At 30.9% G+C, this 16,517-nt stretch overlaps 1 protein-coding gene across 3 annotated transcripts in view; it reads left to right on the forward strand.

Moving 5' to 3' along the window:
* The window catches only part of LOC143201576 (neurotrimin), a 139,969-nt gene that overhangs the window by 1,012 nt on the left and 122,440 nt on the right, over positions 1 to 16,517 (forward strand). The gene's annotated exons all lie outside the window — the stretch shown is intronic.

Consider the following 16,517-nt stretch of genomic DNA (forward strand, 5'->3'; position numbering starts at 1 on the left):
TTCTAGCAAGGCCAACCAAGAAACTAACTTATAATTTTACACTGTTGGCTCTTTACACTGTTTGATTACCATACCAGAAAAATGAAACTCTGTTACACAAAAACAATAGCTGGTTCTCCTTCAGTTGTTGTTAACTCCAAGTTTATTGCTACACCATTAAAATCCATATTAATGATTGGATTATTGCATGTGATATCAATATTTTAACTACATTTGTATTAAAAACCAGTTGAAAGTCAAATTTTGATCAATTTGATTTGTAAACTATGAATCGTAGATATGTATTAGTAAGACAGATGTACTGTTTTTGATGCTACTACTTGCACAGCAAAAAAAACCAATTTTATACAGAAAGCTGAGGCCACCTCTACGATAACCAAAAATCAGCAAGCAATAGCTATAAGCTATGAGTTTAGAGGACCAAGTTTGCAACGGTATTCAACTCTATTCGAATATTACCTAATCCTCCATATACAACAGATTTGGCAATGTACGAGTTCTTGACATGACGAGCTCAAGATATATTTGCAAATTAAAAGGCCTTGCCAGAAAAAGAGGTTAATGTATAAAACAGATAGTTTCTATAAGAAAAAATACTATTAACTCTAGCTTCCAATAGTTATAGTTTAGTATTATATTTTGTCATCCCCTTTTAAACAAAAAGGTGGTACGTTGACATGTCGAATAGGTCTAAGCTCCTGTTCCCTAGTCCAAAACAACCTCGAAATTCCCGAACAACTAAAACTTAATGTTCAAATATGGTGTTTTACCAATATTCCGAACCTTCAATAATAAATCTCTTTAGGCGCTGGATATTTCGCTTGGTCAGCTATCGAACTTCGACCCGGAGAAGTGGCAAAAGTTGAGGCAGTTCGTCGGTGTGATTATTTCTGGCGGAAAATTTGATTTTGATTAATCGAATCCAAATGAGGCATAGCAAATTATAAACCGACCTAATGAGGCTACGCGCGAGATCGGCGGTCCGCTATGGACCACGTTTCAATCAATCTAGTAATCCACATATATATATAATCACGAAATTTGTAGATAATTTATCGAATATCACGCCGTGTTAACCATATTTTATTTTACCTGTTAATTCTATAATCATCATTTTATCAAATTAGTACTAAATGTGCATCATATGTTCAGAAATTATGAATTTTGACGAGTCGTTACCAAATATCACGACTCTTCTTTTAAGGATAAAAATAACTATATATGAAAACCTCTATTGTCACAACTCATACTTTATCCCGCGTAATTCACAACAGATGGTATTTCTTACTATTTAATGTAAATAAATAAAAGTCAGTAAATATCTAAATGTTATTGCCATTGTACAAACTTTTAATGTTTTAAATAAATCTAATTATATAAATGGCAAAATATATTACGCTACAGTTATATTATGGATTCTATTCTCTTGGCTGTTTTCAAAAGATAACGAAAGTTTCTCAATGTTCAAGCGAAGATAAAGCAGGAATATTTTGATGTTATTTACACAATATAATTACGCAGCAGATAATATTAAATTTTAATTATTACTGTTTCCTTTCGAAGTTTCTTTATCTGTAATTACAAAACACATTAACTATCTATATTTGCTTGTTTTCCCAATGACCATGTTTATCTAGAAAAAGGTTAATATTAACAAAGATATGGTTTCTGCGAGGTCAAAATAATTAAAACCGAAAACATAATTACTTTATATCCAGATATAATATTTTGATTAAAACACTCGTCAATAATAAAATTGCAAAATGTTTTCGTCTTTATTATCATTATTTTGTCGTTATCGTCGTAATATATCATATTATTTAATTACTAGTTGACAATCGCCCGCGACGTTGAGCAAAACACATAAAGTTGATTGTGAAATCTAGTTACAAAACACAAATGAAATCCTTGATTTCCAAACAAAAATAAGATAAATTTAAAATATCCTATACTTACAATATTACTACATGAATAGTAAATAACTTTTTCATTTAGTTCACAATGAGTTTGGCTATATTATTTAAGATCTTCTCTATGTACTTCATGATAACTGTGTAGGGTAAATCTTCTAGTAGCTTCTTTAGGTTTTTCAGTGTACCTTTGAAAATATATTATTTAGCTTGTTTTAGTTGTATATTCCTAACTTCATTTTATAAGGATACATGTTACAAAAACAACACACCGAACTATTAAAATCGTACATTACAACCAGAATATTTAGAGTCAAACAAAAACAAGCTTAATCTACAATAAAAGAAGTTAAAGCAGTTGTACTACAAGGAAGTGTACTGGGACCAATGCTTTATCTACTCTAAACTTGTGATATACCACAAATGGAGAATATTACGACGGCTATATTTGCTGCTGATACTGCGATTATAGATATTGGAAGCAATAGTGAAGAAGCCTCACGAAAATTATAATAGTCAAGTGACAATATAAATTATTGGACACAAGCTTGGAAAATAAGAATTAATGAAAGTACATGTACAGTTCACCTCTAAATAGACCATACAAGCCCCAATAACATTACATAATATTATCATTCCATATAGCAACAACGCTAAATATCTCCGAATGAATCTTGATGCAAAACTTCACTGGACGGAACATATAAAGAAGAAAATAAAAGAACTGGAATTGAAATATAGGAAAACGAACTGGCTAATCGGAAGAAGATCACAATTATGAGTATATTATAAATTCCTATTATTTAAGCAAATACTGAAACATATATGGCGCACCCAAATACTTTAGAACTGATTACCTACATCGAGACCTTCAGATACCCACAATCAGTGACGTAGTCAAGAGTATTGCAAGTTGACATGAGGAAAGACTTCATTCTCATGAGAATATTAAAGTATTGTAGCTTTTGAATACCACCAGAACAGGAAACAGACTCAAAAGAATCAAATCATCTGATTTTGTGCAGTATTGTGTAGTGAGGTGTATATGATAAAAAATACAGCAGTGACATGTATAAACATTATTTCACCAGAGACGGAGATAGGATGTAACATGGATGATTAGGATGTTAACATTTTCAGTATAATATTTAATGTATTTATATTTACATAGAAGTTATGAAACTAAACTAAAATTATTTAAAGTAAATGGTGCAGAATATTTGTAATATTCATGCTTATATAGTATTAGGGTAGCAATCTATTTTTACCTTATCTTGGATCTATATATTCTTACGTAAAATCTACAGGAATTTTTGTGATTCTGTTTGTAGAACACAAGAAATCTAAAATTCATATTTTATGACATTAAAATATTCGAGCAAATATTAAAAACTTAGAATATGCTCAAGAAACTATATAATTTTGCTAACAATAATGTTATATATAATGACTGCAAACCCAATAGGTATTGTATTACTTATGATAAAATGTCTATTAATAATTACACTAAAATTATCAAATTTAAGATACATGAAAACTTATGAACTAACACTAACTATTTTTTATAGAATTTAATTAATCTGATTTCCATTTAGAATTAAAAATAAACAAAGTATTAATAAGTTTAAATTACTACATCACTCCAAGTATCAACAAAAGTATCACGAGTAGGATTATTTTCAGAACTGCGACTTCAGACTCACGCATCAAATATAAGTATACATGATTTTCATTTACTTTTATGTTATAATTATAAATATGGCATATTGAATGAAGTAATACATATTTTATATATTAACTAATACAATAACGAACAGAATTAGGTAGTTTATATATATATATATATATATATATATATATATATATATATATATATATATATATATATTTTATTTGTCCAATATATTCCTACCTAGGAAAATTATGTAATTAGTTTGATATTATGTATCTATTTTCATTACTTCATTTATATCTAATATATTTTTATAATTTTATATACTTACATATTTTTCACTTAAAGTATATATTAAAATCTTTGGATAAATAGTGTTAATAACTACGAATATACTTAAGAAATTACATAATTTTGCCTGCAATTATGCCATATATAATGAGTGGAAACCAAATAACTATTGTATTACTTATGTTAACATGCTTATTAATAATTAAACCAAAATTATCAAATTTAATTATAATTTTAATTAAAACAATATCCGCCGGCTCTCCTTTCATCTCCATCCAGCATCGGGCAAATAATTAGAGCGCCAACAAAACGACAAAAAAACGCCTTCGCCATTTCCACTCTTTTTTTCCCAGCAAAAATTACATTCCGTGGAAACTAGCCCGACCTTTCTCCTCGAGCCACTATGCGATTTTTTTTAAATCACGTCTGCTAAATTAAAATTCCTATCTTTCCGAGCGGGCTCATCTCCTGCCCTTTCTTCTTCTTCTTCTTCTCCGCTCCTTTCCCCGTATTCATATCTGCCGCACGGCTTTGAACCAAGACGGTCGCCTCTTAATGGCGAACGACCGTACCTTTTGGGTCGGAATTTGTTTTTTAAAAGGGAATCTTTAAATAATTTCACAGCATGCGACACTGCCCATTAATGACGAGCCTTATAGTCTAATGAAATTATTCAGTTTTTCTTCTCTTTCGGTCTCCGTCACTCCGGCATTTCTCTTTGGTTCTGGAGGCTTGTAAAAAATATATTATTGCACGTGGGCGTTTGATGTTATAAAAAACATATTTTCGAGGTAATATATTGTGAAAATATATTCCTAAATGTTGGTAAAAATGTATTTCTTACAATTGGCTGTTGCCCATCTAAGTAGGAATTGGAAATTTGGAAAAACTAATGGGATTATTGATGAGTTAATCGAGTGAATGAGAATTTAGTTGAGGATACAGCTACTCGAGGGAGCCCGAAGAATGAACAGACCGTCGAGTATCTGTGTTGGGGTTTTGTAGGTCCAGCTTCATCGTTCTGTCCTTGATAGAGTGCGGAAACTTGGGTGTTTTCTCTTCTATTGTTGGGAATTCCATAATTTTCTAAAAACATTTTATCCTCTGGGGAATACCATATTATTTGCAAATACCAATTCAGATTTAGTTTTTGCTAATGGTTTTGATATAAGATGCCTGATGAATATTTTGCCTCCCTTTTTGCAGAAAACGACGGAGCTAGAGGCGGAAACTTGGCACAGTTAAAGCTTATATCGAGGAAGAATGTTTAGCCCTAATGTTATTGTCTAATATGCGTTACAAATAACTACACTCCAGTAAAACACAAAATGCCCAAATCAAGCAACCAGGAACAGCCGTCAGATCAGTGACAAAAAGTATATAAATAAACCCAGAAGTTACCCGTACAGGCTAGGCGTTAGCTAGCCGACTATAACGTACTGGGATCGAATCTGACTAGGGATAGAGTTTCTTTATAAGATTATAAAATAAAATAAAGGGTAGTGTTCGTTAAAATTAAGTAGAAATCAATAGATAAATGAAAGCCTTAGAAGACAAACTAAAGATGAGTTATCTGCCAGGGCGAGATCGAAGAGTGATAAAAATAAGCAAAGCAAAATTAATAAATTAAAAATTGGGGTAAAGAAATTATTATTTTAATCAGCCTGGTGTATTTATTGTCTTCACTACATAGTATAAAACAAAGTCGCCTTTTCTGTCCCTATATCCCTATGTGCGCTTAAATCTTTAAAACTACGCAACGGATTTTGATGCGGTTTTTTTCAATAGATAGAGTGATTCAAGAGGAAGGTTTATATATATAATACATGCATAATATACTAAGGCAACATTGCTAATTTTAGAGGTTTCTAACGTGATGTCGTAAATTGACCTATTTTTCTTGGCTTATTTAGAAATTAGCAAAAACGCTGCCTAACCCTACGAGTTAGATCAAATTAATGTACTACAGTATTGTACACCATAAAAAGGTCTACAAAAAAGTCCGCGATGGTATATGTTTATCTTTTAGGGATAACCCACATTAACCATTTTTATTGTTTACTTTTTACGTGAGAAAATGGCTTATTTACGAAGCTATTTTAAGCAATACGGCATTAATCCTTATCGAATTAAGTACTTTAAATACAGTGTGCAATTAATATAGATCAATATGGTTCCTTACAGCATGTAAATTAAACAAATATTTTCGGAGATATTACAAATTTAAAATTTGCGTTTAAAAATGTGTAATGTAATAAAAATTGTATGAATTTAGATATTCCAAAGATAGTAGGAAATCTTCATAGTAAGTATAGGGGAAGAGGAATTGTTTTACTCCAAATTTAATGCGTGCAGGCCAAGGGCAGTAATGAATGAACCAAAAATACTGGATCGATTTTAATCATGTTTTCATTGAGTGACATAGGCATATATATTTTATGCCCGTGCAAAGTCGGAGCGGGCCGCTATGTTTTTATATACAACGTTCATATTTTTTCTGTAGTGTATTTAATTTAGTATCAGCATTGCACCCGTGCGAAGCCGGGGCGGGTCGCTAGTTGCAATATATATTGTAGGTTAGAAATATGGATAAAAGATGAGGACTATGAGAATACATAAATGAAAAGGTTTAATGAAAATATGCAGGATTTAAAATGAAACTAACTACGTAATTTGTATAGATTGTCTGTAAATATTTGCAAATATTGCAAAATGTATTTTCAAAAGCATTGATAAAATACTAAGTTGTTTAATGATTTATTTTCTTCCTTGAACCTTATATAAATTATTTTACTTTATAGGCCTAAGTTTTCGAGAATAAGTAGATAATTTAATGATTGTAAATACATTTCTTTAATATGAATTTTTAAATTATAAAAAATAAGTTACCTAATTGTGCTCGTTATTATTTTAATATACATGATGAAGTCAAATATAAATTTCAAATTGTTTTTATTTACATATTCTCTGTTTAAACATATATTAGTTAATTTATTATTCCATACTTATGTTTATAACACAAAAATAAAGAAAATGTATACTTATACTTGATACTCTGAACTTGTTACAGTTCTGAAATTAATCTTACTTATGACACTTTGTTGTAATGATCAATGGCGTAGTTATTTGCACTTATTAATACTTTGTTAATTATTGAAAGTGAATGGAACTTATATCTAATTAAATGCAATTTAAAAAATATTAATGAGTGTTAGTTCTGGTACTAAATAATATAGGAACATTTATTATTTTTATTCGAGTACCGCCAATTAAAAATGATCGAAATGAATGGGTTCGACGCGACAATGAAAAAGCTGAATTGTTCGCACGATACTTAGCTAACATTTTTCGACCTAATGATATAGAATCTACCATGGATACATCTCCTATTTATCAACCCGATGTAGATCTAAATTTAATTTCTCCACTGGAAGTTGCCACTGAAATTGATAACCTCAATCCTAAAAAGGCACCTGGTATAGATGACATTTCACCTGGATTATTGAAAGAACTGCCACGAAAAGCAATCATCATGTGGACATATATATTTAATGCCTGTTTAAGGCTGAAGCATATCCCGGAATGCTTTAAAGTTGCACAAATAATTATGCTCAAAAAACCTGACAAACCTGCAAAACAAGTCGAATCTTACATGCCTATTTCGTTACTACCTGCAATATCAAAGCTATTTGAGAAGCTGATATATAAACGTGTTAAACATTTGGTAACAATACCAGATTTCCAGTTTGGTTTTCGAAATCACCATTCAACTATCGATCAAGTGTACAGAGTAACTGCGGCTATTGAAAGAGCGTTTGAAGAAAAGAAATACTACCCTGCAATATTCCTGGATGTCTCACAAGCTTTTGATCGCGTTTGGCATTTGGCATTAATCTGTAAGATGAGCAAATTGTTACCGCGTAACTATTGTCAATTGCTGGAGTCATATTTATTCGGAAGAAAATTTAGAGTATCGCACGAAATGGCGTTCTCGACATTTAAAAATATCTCGGCTGGAGTTCCACAAGGTAGCGTCTTAGGACCTCTCCTGTATCTGCTCTACACTGCTGACATTTCAACAACAAAAGAAACGCTTCTTGGAGCCTTTGCTGATGACACAGTTATTATGGCAAAAGATATATCTCTGCCTAGGGCAATAGAAAAAGTGCAAGTGGCAGTCAACAAAATCTACAAATGGACAAAAGATTGGAAAATTCAACTTAATAGCTCCAAATCTATCCACGTTAATTTTGCATTAAGGAGAAATAATAAAAACTTAATTATATCACTCAATGGATGCCCGATTCCTCAAGCAGAATCAGCAAAATACCTTGGAATCGATCTTGACGGTAGATTAAATTGGAAGCATCACGTTAGACAAAAAGCAAAACACATTAGAACCAAAATAAAACAACTATACTGGTTAGTCGGAAGATACTCTCAACTTGATCTAGAATCAAAGAGGTTGATCCATAATACCATTATAAAGCCAATTTGGACCTATGGGGTGCAAATATGGGGTTGCACTAAAAATGCAAATCAGTTAGTCATACAGCGCTGTCAAAACAAGATTCTTCGATTGATTACCAATGCCTATCGCTATGTAACCAATGAAGAACTGCACGATGACCTGGAAATCAAATGGATTTGCGAAGTTGTGCAGGATTTCGCCTTGAAACACGAAAGAAGATTACTAAATCATTCTAACGTGGAAGCAATATAACTGCTGGACAGCGCACAGGATGTCAGGAGATTGAAACGAACAAAACCATACGAACTTGTGTGAACATTTAGTGTGTATTATTAGTGTAAACTATAGCTATAAGTTAATAATTAATAAATAATTATAATTTTATAATTGAGGAATGCATACTGATGTATTTTCTCGTACTCGTCTTGCTTGTTAATTAATCCAAGCACATAGGAAAAGTAGTAATAAATTAATTGTAATAATAATAATTAAGATTGTACTAAGCGTATATAGTAATAAAGATGTTATAAAAAAAATTTATTATTTTAATTAATTTTACTTATAAAATATATTTTTATTACTTTTTCAATATATTCCTTTTTTTATAAAAGAGATATTTGCGTTACGTCTAGAAAACGAAATTTGCAGACACAAAACCCTCGTTAATCCACCACAATGGGACTCGCCACAGAGCCTAATTCACGTTCTATTTTCTAGACGACCTTAAGATTATTTCTAAACAGGCCCGCTCTTAGCAAATAACCAGTAAAACTTGTGTTTGTTCGTGGCCGTCTGGGCCGCATTTATTATCTATATTGTTATACGTTCGTATGGAATCATCAATTAAAGCCGTTTCACCTTCTGTCTGGTTTTCTACTGGTGGTTGGACGGTGGAGGATGGTCTGAACTTGTTTTTGTGCGTCTTGCTACATACTATTCTATTTTTTGTTGTGGTTAATATTACTGTATTAGCATTTGGCATTGCCTTAATATACTTACATGGTAAAATACATTGTTATGACTTCAGAATTACAGATATACAGAAGCAGACGAACTATAATATATTATTTTATTTGTCTTGAAGTTGAGATATATTTGAAGCTATTAGCATAAATAAGATATCAACATCTTAAACGGCTTAACGAAAATTTTACATCAAAATTAGTTTATATGGATGAAGAATATTTAGGCCTAAACTTTTGGTGCAATATAACTTGCAAATAAGTAAATTCGAACTAACAAAACGAAGTATGTCCACATGTAACCAACAGGAATGTTTTAGTTTCTTATCTGTTGATGAGTTTTTAGTTCTAATGTGAGAGATAAGGCAAAATAGAAAGCAGTAGATTAACGACAGCCATTGAAAACCAATTGAAGAAAAGCCATTGGTAATAGTGAGATTCCTGACTATTATATAAAGTGATAGTTAGTACAATATTAATATATTTACTGATAGGAAAAGATGTGATGGCTCCTCTTTTAAAGATTGAATTGTTGAATAAATAAGTAAAGAACGATGCAATTTTATTTAGAAATATAAATAAATAAATTATTCATTTATCAAATAAGCCTGGTTTTTTTAATCTCTTATTTTACAATATATGTTTTAGATGAAAAACATGTGTCAACTATAAAATTATATTAATACATTAATAAAATAGTTTAAATATGTTGACAAAGTGGAAAAACGACAAAATTTGCTGATAAATATTTAGACCTTTAACGATTAAAACAATAAAAATATACAACTTTATAGGCCTAAGTTTTGAGAAGTTAATAGTTTATTTAGTGGTTATAAATACATTACTTTAATTAATATACAAATATGTATTACTCACTTAACATAATGTTTCACATTTATGGTTATAACATAAAAGTAGCTAAAAATCATATATTTCAGCTCTGAAGTTGTAACAGATCTGAAAATAATTTTACTCATGATGCTTTTGTTATACTGTTCAGTAATGTAGTAATTTAATCTTATTAAGAATTTGTTAGTATTAGCCAGTCAGTAAGGTTTGAGTATTAGTTGTGTCAGGATGATTTTACATGCGATTTTCGACAGTACGGTACAACAGCAGACAGAGCTCGTTTTGGAAGATAACGGACGTCTCGTAACGCTGGAAATGTGACTCTGGTGCGCGATAGTGTTGCAGAGTCTCTAGAAACATCAATTCGGGTCATGGTTCTCAGTTACACATTTCTGCACGCAGTTTAAAGTAACTTTTGAAAACTGATTTGAAAATATACCCGTACAAAATTCAATTAGTCCAAAAATTGCTACGGGAAGATCCTGATCAACGAGTTGAGTATAGTAATGCAATCCTAAGGCTGTCTGGTGAAATTGTGGATTATTCGTCTAAATTGACAATGAGCGATGAAGCCCATTTTCTTCTCAGTGGCCACGTCAATAAACAGAACAATCGGCTTTTGGGGAACACAAAATCTTCAGGTATTACAGTTACTGTTACTGCTAAACGGTACAAAAACATGATTCGAAATATTAATGTGCCTGAAATGGAAAGGTGAGGACTAGAGAATATGTGACTTCAGCAAGATGGGGCCAGAGCTCGTTCACACACAGCTCGTTCAACAACTCAATTATTGAGTGACATTTTCTCACGAAGACTAATTATGCGAATAATAATACTTATGTATGAATGAATAAATCCAAAAATAATAAAAAATATGAATAATAAAAAATGAAATTAATGTGAATAAGCCCTGAACAATTCAACATATTAAAGTAAATATTCGTCACGAAATTGAAGAAATCCAGCCTGAGTTATTATATATTAAATCGCGGTCGCCAGTTAGCCGATATAATTTTTCAATCATAACGAAAAAAATGTAAAGACCACATAAACTTTTTATGAAAACCAAACTGACTTATCTTTTCCTTAAGCAAAGTTATAGCAATCAAAGTTATAGCGGGATTATAGACTTTTACTTTTTAGTAGGTATCGATATATATCTAAACAATTGTTTTAAAACTAAAGATTGAAAAATGTGTGGCCTACAAGTTCGACAGTTAAATTCATTTCTAAACTAAAACTGCTTTTACCTCTGTGTTGGTTTTGCTATTTCTTATAGTCGGTGGCCGATATCTGTCTAATTCCAATGTTCTCTTATCGGACTCCAGTTTTTTCTCTCCTTGGATGTTTTCTCAGCATCAATGCCGAACTTTAATTTTGTTACACATCCAACAGAACTATTTCGCTCGATTGTTTCTAGGCCGAGAGCCCGAACAAAAAGCACGATACCGACCCAGATTAATCGCACATTGCATCTTCCGCTACTCGCCCCTCTCGTCCCCCGACGCCCCCCGGCTCTAGTTCTCCGTCGGGCATCTTTTATTTAAGTCCAATCGATTCCTTTCTTATCTCGACCTTGTTTCGAGTCTTGCACGGTCCGAATGGACGTTTATCTTTCTTCGGTTTTCGAAAAAACCGCAGTGGAAGTCCGACAACGGGATCGCCCACGTCCGGCACCCCTACACCCCTCCCCCCGCGACTCTATCTAGTTTTTTTGTGTCGGTTCCTTGTCGATGTCAAGTTTGTATCGGCTGGTGTAATTTATCCGGGGAAATTTTGACCGGTTTTATATCCCGCTAAAATCGCAAACTCCCTCTATTTTGATATTGTTGATGCCGCCGGTGATGATATAGAGTTTTTGGAGGAGTTTGGGGTAGTTTAACGCTGTTAATTGATATATTTGTTGAACATGTAACATCGATTTGATGGAAATCCATTATATTTGTATACATATCAAATATGCCGAGTGTAGTTCTTGTTTTTCTCTTAGTAAGGCATTTAATTTTTAATCCTTGGTAATTCCTCTCGAAAGTCATTTTTAATAAGATCGAATATGTGTCGAAGAAACCTGTAGAGGACATATGAAAATAAATTAGCGGAATACAGTAGATCAACTGTATGATAAAGGGGAAAAAGAAGACTACAATTATTTGTAATATAAAATAATAAAGAAAAAGCCATGTCTATTAGAGAAGGTGGCGAACAACAAATTGAAAAAGGGTATATCATATTGAGTTACAGTATGAAAAAAGTTGATAAAGTGAACTCATAACTGAACAAACAGCACACAAAAAGGAAAAAATAGGACCAGAAATGGAAATGAAGCTTGGAAAGAACTATCCTGATATTTGCAGGGAAGGAACAGAAGAAGAAAGGACCAGATTCTTAATGTATATATTATTTTCTTTAATTATTTTCAGCAATCTATCAAATTAATACTAATAAGCTATTTGTTAGTATCCTAATTTTCTTCAAATTAAAATTACAAAATAATTATTTTACGATAGACACTTTGGCCTTAACATATATAGTCTATTCAAAGTTATTTTGTACAGACGTCTCTATATATACATGGTATATATATGGAAAAAAGGTCGATATTTTCGACATTTAAAGAAGTTTTAAAGATATTTACATAATAAAATATCAGCCAAAAATCCTTTAAAACCGATTTTTAGTTATATCTTGAAAACAGTTAGCCAAATACAACCCAAAATTGATAGGATACGAAAGTTATAGCTCATTTCAAGATCTGAAATTTTTTGACCTTTTTTCCATATATATACTCAGGAAAAATCACGATTTTTGCCCATTTTTAAACATTTTTCTGTAACTTCAATTTAAGTCCAGATAGAATGATAAAAATACCAGGATATATGTAAAATTGGATGCCAAATAACGTGGTATGGTTATATTTTCGACATTTAAAGAAGTTTTAAAGATATTGACATAATAAAATATCAGCCAAAAATCCTTTAAAACTGATTTTTAGTTATATCTTGAAAACAGTTAGCCTAATAGCAAAAATAATGGGTTTACCGTTTTTTTCCCCAAAAAGTTGATAGGATACGAAAGTTATAGCTCATTTCAGGATCTGAAATTTTCCGACCTTTTTTCCGTATATATACTCAGGAAAAATCACGATTTTTGGCCATTTTTAAACATTTTTCTGTAACTTCAATTTAAGTCCAGATAGAATGATAAAAATACCAGGATATATATAAAATTGGATGCCAAATAACGTGGTATGGTTATATTTTCGACATTTAAAGAAGTTTTAAAGATATTGACATAATAAAATATCAGCCAAAAATCCTTTAAAACAGATTTTTAGTTATATCTTGAAAACAGTTAGCCTAATAGCAAAAATAATGGGTTTACCGTTTTTTTCCCCAAAAAGTTGATAGGATACGAAAGTTATAGCTCATTTCAGGATCTGAAATTTTCCGACCTTTTTTCCGTATATATACTCAGGAAAAATCACGATTTTTGCCCATTTTTAGACATTTTTCTGTAACTTCAATTTAAGTCCAGATAGAATGATAATAATACCAGGATATATGTAAAATTGGATGCCAAATAACGTGGTATGGTTATATTTTCGACATTTAAAGAAGTTTTAAAGATATTGACATAATAAAATATCAGCCAAAAGTCCTTTAAAACTGATTTTTAGCTATATCTTGAAAACAGTTAGCCTAATAGCAAAAATAATGGGTTTACCGTTTTTTTCCCCAAAAAGTTGATAGGATACGAAAGTTTCCGACCTTTTTTCCGTATATATACTCAGGAAAAATCACGATTTTTGCCCATTTTTAAATATTTTTTTTGTAACTTCAATTTAAGTCCAGATAGAATGATAAAAATACCAGGATATATGTAAAATTGGATGCCAAATAACGTGGTATGGTTATATTTTCGACATTTAAAGAAGTTTTAAAGATATTGACATAATAAAATATCAGCCAAAAGTCCTTTAAAACTGATTTTTAGTTATATCTTGAAAACAGTTAGCCTAATAGCAAAAATAATGGGTTTACCGTTTTTTTCGCCCCAAAGTTGATAGGATACGAAAGTTTGACCTTTTTTCCATATATATACTCAGGAAAAATCACCATTTTTGCCCATTTTTAAACATTTTTCTGTAACTTCAATTTGAGTCGAGATAGAATGATAAAAATACCAGGATATATGTAAAATTGGATGCCAAATAACGTGGTATGGTTATATTTTCGACATTTAAAGAAGTTTTAAAGATATTGACATAATAAAATATCAGCCAAAAGTCCTTTAAAACTGATTTTTAGTTATATCTTGAAAACAGTTAGCCTAATAGCAAAAATAATGGGTTTACCGTTTTTTTCGCCCCAAAGTTGATAGGATACGAAAGTTATAGCTCATTTCAAGATCTGAAATTTTCTGACCTTTTTTCCATATATATATTCAGGAAAAATCACGATTTTTGCCCATTTTTAAACATTTTTCTGTAACTTCAATTTAAGTCGAGATAGAATGATGAAAATACCAGGATATATGTAAAATTGGATGCCAAATAACGTGGTATGGTTATATTTTCGACATTTAAAGAAGTTTTAAAGATATTGACATAATAAAATATCAGCCAAAAGTCCTTTAAAACTGATTTTTAGTTATATCTTGAAAACAGTTAGCCTAATAGCAAAAATAATGGGTTTACCGTTTTTTTCGCCCCAAAGTTGATAGGATACGAAAGTTATAGCTCATTTCAAGATCTGAAATTTTCTGACCTTTTTTCCATATATATACTCAGGAAAAATCACGATTTTTGCCCATTTTTAAACATTTTTCTGTAACTTCAATTTAAGTCCAGATAGAATGATAAAAATACCAGGATATATGTAAAATTGGATGCCAAATAACGTGGTATGGTTATATTTTCGACATTTAAAGAAGTTTTAAAGATATTGACATAATAAAATACCAGCCAAAAATCCTTTAAAACTGATTTATAGTTATATCTTGAAAACAGTTAGACAAATAGCAAAAATAATTGGTTTACCGTTTTTTTCGCCCCAAAGTTGATAGGATACGAAAGTTATAGCTCATTTCACGATCTGAAGTTTTCCGACCTTTTTTCCATATATATACTCAGGAAAAATCACGATTTTTGCCCATTTTTAGACATTTTTCTGTAACTTCAATTTAAGTCCAGATAGAATGATAATAATACCAGGATATATGTAAAATTGGATGCCAAATAACGTGGTATGGTTATATTTTCGACATTTAAAGGAGTTTTAAAGATATTGACATAAAAAATATCAGCCAAAAATCCTTTAAAACTGATTTTTAGTTATATCTTGAAAACAGTTAGCCTAATAGCAAAAATATTGGATTTACCGTTTTTTTTTTCGCCCCAAAGTTGATAGGATACGAAAGTTATAGCTCATTTCAAGATCTGAAGTTTTTTGGCCTTTTTTCCATATATATACTCAGGAACTATCACGATTTTTGCCCATTTTTAAACATTATTCTGTAACTTCAATTTGAGTCGAGATAGAATGATAAAAATACCAGGATATATGTAAAATTGGATGCCAAATAACGTGGTATGGTTATATTTTCGACAGTTAAAGAAGTTTTAAAGATATTGACATAATAAAATATCAGCCAAAAATCCTTTAAAACAGATTTTTAGTTATATCTTGAAAACAGTTAGCCTAATAGCAAAAATAATGGGTTTACCGTTTTTTTCCCCAAAAAGTTGATAGGATACGAAAGTTATAGCTCATTTCAGGATCTGAAATTTTCCGACCTTTTTTCCGTATATATACTCAGGAAAAATCACGATTTTTGCCCATTTTTAAATATTTTTCTGTAACTTCAATTTAAGTCCAGATAGAATGATAAAAATACCAGGATATATGTAAAATTGGATGCCAAATAACGTGGTATGGTTATATTTTCGACATTTAAAGAAGTTTTAAAGATATTGACATAATAAAATATCAGCCAAAAATCCTTTAAAACAGATTTTTAGTTATATCTTGAAAACAGTTAGCCTAATAGCAAAAATAATGGGTTTACCGTTTTTTTCCCCAAAAAGTTGATAGGATACGAAAGTTATAGCTCATCTCAAGATCTGAAATTTTCCGACCTTTTTTCCGTATATATACTCAGGAAAAATCACGATTTTTGCCCATTTTTAAATATTTTTCTGTAACTTCAATTTAAGTCCAGATAGAATGATAAAAATACCAGGATATATGTAAAATTGGATGCCAAATAACGTGGTATGGTTATATTTTCGACATTTAAAGAAGTTTTAAAGATATTGACATAATAAAATATCATCCAAAAATCCTTTAAAACTGATTTTT

This window comes from Rhynchophorus ferrugineus, unplaced genomic scaffold (genome assembly GCF_030347505.1).
Source record: "Rhynchophorus ferrugineus isolate W39M unplaced genomic scaffold, kcgeb_rfMv2 rfM8, whole genome shotgun sequence".
In the NCBI taxonomy this organism is placed as follows: Eukaryota; Metazoa; Arthropoda; class Insecta; order Coleoptera; family Curculionidae; genus Rhynchophorus; species Rhynchophorus ferrugineus.